Source organism: Crocodylus porosus, unplaced genomic scaffold (assembly GCF_001723895.1).
Source record: "Crocodylus porosus isolate Cpor-Errol unplaced genomic scaffold, CroPor_comp1, whole genome shotgun sequence".
Classification (NCBI taxonomy): domain Eukaryota; kingdom Metazoa; phylum Chordata; order Crocodylia; family Crocodylidae; genus Crocodylus; species Crocodylus porosus.
In genome coordinates, this window is record NW_017728910.1 from 8,029,743 (window position 1) to 8,036,320 (window position 6,578).

General features: G+C 44.5%; 1 long non-coding RNA gene across 1 annotated transcript in view; it reads left to right on the forward strand.

The window, feature by feature from the left end:
- LOC109308396 overlaps window positions 1-1,344 on the forward strand; it is a 19,657-nt gene extending 18,313 nt beyond the window's left edge. The window contains exon 3 of the long non-coding RNA XR_002100602.1: window positions 1,333-1,344. This is a non-coding gene — a long non-coding RNA (uncharacterized LOC109308396). The remainder of the gene's footprint in view (window positions 1-1,332) is intronic.
- The last annotated feature ends 5,234 nt before the right edge of the window (window positions 1,345-6,578 follow it).

Consider the following 6,578-nt stretch of genomic DNA (forward strand, 5'->3'; position numbering starts at 1 on the left):
GCGGGGCTGGCGGGGAAAACGCCCTTTGCCCTGCCGCTGCAGACCTGCGCCCCGGATCTGGGGCAGCAGGGGAAGTGCACCCGTGCTCGGCCCTGTGGGGCCTGGGTGGTGTTCCCCACTGCCGCAATCCTGGGCTGAGCGGGGAAGACCCGTGGGTCTGGCTGAGTGTGGACTTCTGCCCGCTGGCCCAGGTCACACGGCGCAGCTGAATCGCTCCCTTTGGTGACAGCTGTTTCTAGCCTTTGTCCACCTCTGGTTGTGTTTTGTGTATTGTTCCTCTCTGTTCATCTGTCGTTTGAGGATTACATCTGCTGTTCTTACAAAGGCTGGATGAGCACATCTGGTTATGTTGCAACATGATTTTAAAAAATATTTCATTCCATGTGATCACTTAATGCTAGGCGGTGGAAGGAAGGATCGGTTTATAGTCTGGAAAGGAGAAGTCCCACCAGGAGACTATTTGTTGTTTTGCATCATTAATTTATATGACTGGATATAGGAAAAGAGAAGATAGCAAAAAGAAAAGCATGTTAAAGGGATTTTTATTAAAGAAAAATGCTAGGGTTAACTGTCATTGTAAGGTAACTGCTGTGTTAAAAGATCGCAGAAAAGATTTCATTGCAAATACTTTTCCAGAAGTTTTTAAAGCTCTCAAGCTCTTTGGGTTAGAGATCACCTTTTCTGCTATGTGTGTATTCAGAAACTAGTCATCTAGCATCCCTGTCTGTGACTGGCTTGTGTTGCATGTTGCTAGTGGCTGGGTTGACCAAGCCTCAGCCCCAAATGATCCATCACTGGTTAGCTGTACTTATTAAACTCACAAAAACAATACAACTGGTGCTTTTACATGTGCAGTTAAGTTGAAACAATAAACTCTGGAACTTAATGTGTTGGAATGTATTGCTTCCCAGGCACCATATTTACATGTGCGTGGGAATGCAGCACATTGAGCTGGGCAGAGCAGCTCTGGCTGCTCGGGGACCCTGGGGTGTGGTCAGCCTGCCAGCCCACTGCTCTAGTTTGGCTCGATGTGCCATGGAGGGGCTGGCTGGGGCATGAGGCTGCACTGAAGCATCCTCATGCGATAGCCAGCCTGGGCAGCATCTACATGTGTGCTGCTGCAGAGTACAAAACCCTGCAGCGGGATAGTACTTGTATTTACTAATACTGTGTTGGTACTTGTGTTAGATTGTACCTGTATTAACTCCAGTACTATTCTGCTGTGGAGTTTATTCCTGTCTAATAGCACTGCACGTGTAGACACAAGATGTTTACTGCAGAGCTAATTAGTCAACTCCACAGTAAATGTCTTGTCAGTGAGTATAATGAGAGCCTTTAATCATGCTCAGCTGGCTGATCAGAGTGGCTGGCAGAGTCGAAGTGTGCAAGGGTTTACCTGTCCAAAGGGTGATGTAAGTTTTGTCTTTGATGTGTTTGTTATACATTGAATAACTATAGAAACTACACAGATTCTAATGATTCCACAATAACACCCATCAACTGTTACCACACATATACTTATGCAGGTGTTTCTTAACCCATGGGTTGCATGAAGATTCCAGAGGGTCTTAGCCTCAGTTGGGAAACGCTGATCCCGGGAAAGTGCTGGGACTGTGGCAGGACAGTGGCGGGGGGAAGGGGACGGGGGAGAGATGCAGGGGTGGGCTGACTGCTCACAGGGGTGGGTGGCTGGGAGATGCTGCTCAGGGGGCAGAATGGGCTGTGACCAGGCTGCGTGCTTGGCGCTGCAGCCCCAGCCCAGCGCAGAGACTGCTGCATGCCTCCCTTCCTCGTCTTTCTAGCTTGCTCCGCTGTCCCCCATGTGAGCTGGAGCTGCTGCAGCCACCGTGCTCTGGCCCCAGTGGGACTGGGGCAGCTGGAGGCCCCTCTGGCAGGGCTGGTGGCAAGGGGCTGAGGGTTGGGAATGAGTCCCGGCAGGGCTTGAGTGGCAGGGTTGGAGGGAACAGGGGCTGCAGGTTGGGAGTGAGGGGCACTGGGAGGGTTGAGGGTGCAGGGGCTGTAGGTTGGGTGTGAGGGACACCAGCATAGCCTGGGGGACAGGACAGGACCGGGGGCTGTGGGTTGTGCACCAGCAGGACGAGCGGGGTGTGAGTTGGGACAGGCCATGAACCTTTGCAAATGGGTCCTGGTAAGAAAAAGGTTGAGAACCACTGCTCTATTTCATGACCTTGGTATGTGTAAAAGTCAGCCATCCCTTATTGGTCAGCCTCCTTTCAAATATCTTCCTGTGCTCTTGGAAGATGTGTTACTTGATCATCTTCTAGGTGTGGTCTGAAAAGGCCTTGAAGCTCTCTAATTAGCATATTTTTGGTATCCCAACAGGCTGGTCACCTTCTAGGAAGGGAGGAAGAATGTGGGGGGCACCTAATTAGAAGCTGAGACCTTGTTAAACTTAAGACGGGGGAGGTAACGTAAAGGTGGTGCTAGAAGTTGAGGTCTTGTTGAGCCAATGTTTTAATGAAGACTTAGCAAGATTTAACAGTCTACAGGGTCTCTAGTTTATCCAATGCTGTAGTACAAAAGCATAATATTAATAGTGACTTGACTGTTGCCTGCAGCACTTCCAAATTTGGCAGAATAGCCCTGGAGTCAGGAATATATCTTTGTTTGGCTTTATGAAAGTTGGGCTAAATCCCATTTCAATTTTACATGCTTGCAATGCAATTTTTTGCTACTTAGCACAGAGTTTGTTCTGTTTTCATTTGTGGTGAACAAGGTCACGCAGTATGTAGCTGAGTAAAAGTAGTCCAGAGTGAACTAGTAAGTAACTTGATTGCTAGACTTAGGGTAGAAATGTTTTCTGGCATCAAGAATCTACTAGTTGTCTTTCTGTGACTCCCATTTGGAAATTAAATGGTATTAATAGTAGCTCAGCCCATTCAATTTCCCTTGGGTACCAGTGCAGCCTGAATACAGCCTCCTAACAATGCTCAGTAGGGAAGCATGGGCCAAGTGTAGCTATATGGAATTCATACTGTAAGTTCCAAAAATTGCCATTCTGTGACTATGCAAGTGCAACTTCGGCATGTGACGGTGAAGCAGAGTTTAACCATTGCTGTTCGGATCATGGAGTACTGACCGTGCTGAATATGATTCTGAGCTAATTGCACAACTGGAACATCAGAAGGTACAGAGCATGGTCCCCATTGTCTATCCCCATACCTATCAAAGTCCTTTTTTGGCCAGGCAACCCTAAATTCAAAACCCATATAATCTCTTAAGTGGTATTAATATTTTTTTTTCCCTCCTTTTTTTACAACTCTTACGAGCAACTCTTTAATGCTGAATCTAAAATGGCAGATTTAACTTTATTTACCTAGCCATAGGCCAGTGGTCTCCAACCTTTTTATGGTGAAGATCACTTTTTGTAAGTAAAGGGCATCCCAGGATCTATGGTCCCTGCCCCGCCCCACCCCACCTGCCTCCTGGACAAGCCGCTTGGGCTCTGACCCCTGGCCTGGGGGGCATGGAGCGTGGCTCAGCCCATCCATGTGTGTCCTGCCGCTTTGTCACAGGCCAGCTGGGTACTGTGAGTGTATCAATTTTGTTGCAGGCTGACTGGGTGCTGCAACTGTATCAGCCACTGGGCTGTTTGGTTCGGGATCAAGGAGGCAGAGTTGGGAGTGAAGCAAAGGCAAATTTATTATAGCTTACATACACAACAGTTAACAGAAAGATAAATGTGACAACCAGATAATGCAGTATTAAAGAGCTAATAGTAAATAATAACAACAGATAGATGGATCAAACTGTCGCAGGTCAACTGGGCACTGCGAGGGTATCAGCCACTGGGCTGTTCAAAACAACAGATAGACAGACATGGGTTGGCAACTTATTGATAGCCCCTCCATGCCAGGTGTATGCCAAGTGATTCCAGCGAAGTCAGGCAACCCCGATCGACGTTGTTGGAGGGATTACCGGGGAAGGTCCCTCGATTAGGATCCGATCTTCACTTGCACCGGGGTCTGGGCTTGGAATGACTGTTCTGTTCCCTCCTTCCTACTGGTCACCTGATGCACGTGCTTATTATACCTAGTCTTATGCTAATCTGTTGGCTTTAGAGCATAGTCTGGCTTTATAGCTGTTACCCTATGGGATTAAAAGGTGTTAAAAATTATCATAAAAGGTTACTACTCAGACTCGGGTTTATCCAATAAGCAAATCACAATGCAGCATTTTTAGGTTTGGAATTAACATTACTAAACCCAACCCTTTTAGGTTTTTCTGAATATGCTTTCTTGAGACATGCTTTCCTGGAATGTGTTGGGTGTGCCAGGTGGTTGGATTCAGTTTTTATTGTCAAGGCTGAACCCTGAGCAAAAACTGTTAGGTCAGCTAATATTGTAGCTGCAGCTTAGCCTTTGGGGCCCAGTCAGTTCCACGAACAGTTAGTTTTATCATTTTGGTTAAACTTATGACAGACAAGTTACATTTGTGGGTTTCGAATTTACAAACTTTATATCAGCTAACATTGCCTATTAGGCAAAATACTAAATGCCTCCAAGAAGCACACATTTATTGCTTTTTAATCCCTCTGGTTCTGGCTGTCACACTGCTCCCAATTGTGGAGCCTCTGATGGATCAAGGTTGACTGGTTGGTGACCGCTGCCGTAGACTGTCTCAGAAGGATTGTGCTGGTAGAGGTAGTATTTTTAGCTTAAGAGAGAACTATCTGTCCTACAGTACTAAAAATTCTAGTTGGGTTCATTGGTGATATAGTATTAAGGTGAACAAAATTGATTTTTTCCCCTTAAAATTACTAGGTAGTAGTGTGAACATGTTTTTATTATATTCAAATAATTATTAATAATAATGTGTCCAATGGAAGTACATATATTTGGATTTTTAAACGGTTTTTTAACTTTATTAACAAATTTAACTTCTCATGTAACAAATTTAACATTTAAAGATGCATCCAGTCCCCTAAAATATAAAGGCAAATATTTATCTTTCATCAGCACTACTCTTTAACCCAAATCAGCGTCCACAGAGAAGAGATTTTTGTGTTCTTTTCTTCTCTTCCTTTCAACCTCTGATAGTTCCTTCTCACAGAGTTTGCATTCTCCTTCGGTATTCAAAGAGATTTCTCAAGCTTGCTCATTTGAAGGCAGGCCAAGAGATTGTGTTTCAGCAAATTCCAAGAAACTCCACCAAATTTTTAAAACGGCATCTTTTTCCTTCTCCCCTGAAAGATACTAGATAGGACAATTTTTCCATTGCTAAAACTTCCCAAACTTTTTAAAATCAGTCAGTGTTTCAAAATAAGGGTATTGCTTCTCTTCCAGGGTTTTGCAAGTATAATTCTTAAAGCCATTAGAAGATAAGTGATAATTCTTATGTGTTGCAGAATTCTCAGGAAGATTCAGTAAGAGCACTACAGGGTTATCTGGTAGATGGCATCCTGTTATTTCCCTTACTATGTCTGCAACTTTTTTCTGGAATGGTTTGATTCTAGGACACGCCTGCCATATGTGGTAAAACACTCCCAAGTGATGATTCTCTCCAACATTTGGCTATTCCTGTTCTACACATAAGTTTGTTTGTATTTTTGAAAAAGTTTTGTTTCCTTAAAAATTACATTACATGGACATATTTAGATGAAACCCAGAAGCCAGGAAAAGTTGTAATCTTAAAAATGTGTTATGCTGGGGGTTGGATGAAACCTTATTGGATCTGTCAAGTCTAATTAAAAAAAAAAAACCAACAGAAACTTGAGTGGTAAACAAAGCCACAGTAGGAGTTGGACCATGTAATCTGAAATTTGTCCTAGCAGCTGAATACAAATGCAGGGACTCAATATTGCTTCCTGAAACTTCTTTTACATAGAGTACTAGCTGGAAAGAGGCTTTGAATTGTGAACAAGTAAATTGCCTCCTGTTGTTGGATTCGTGCTGGGTTCAGGGAAGCAGGCCTTTATGAATATTGTTTCAGAACAAGTTAAAGAAATTAAAGAAATATCTGACTCCTATAGAAAACAGCATGCAAGTTCTCAATTTGGCAAACCGCTTGGTTCAAAAGCAAGAATTTCTTTTGCTAGTCTTACAATCCAATTAATCTCTTACAAGCCCTCTCTCTGAAAAGGGCAGCATCAATTTCCACTGAAATCAGTGAGAGTTTTTCTCCATTTCATGAGAAGCTGGATTGTCAGATACTTCTGTATTATGCTCTATAAAGATTTGGTAACTTGCTGATATAAATATAATATAGTTTTAAATAGGGGTGCACTGATAAAGATTTTTTGGGCTGATACTGATGGCTGATTATTAATGAGACTATCAGCCAATACCGATATGATTGCTGACATGCAGCCTGGTAGTTTGCAGAACAGCATCAGGCTGGTAAGTCTGTTAGGGGGGAATGGGTGGGAGGGGACAGATCAGGGCCGCTGTGATGAGGGAGGGCCTGGGGCTGGGATGGAGCCATGATGGAGCTGTGGGGGAGGCTTCTGCCTCTGCACGCACTCCTGGGGGAGCCATGGGGGGCATGTGCCCCCTGTATCTGTGCATGGGGTGAGGGTGGGCTGCAGAACAGCATCAGGCTGGTAAGTCTGTTAGGGG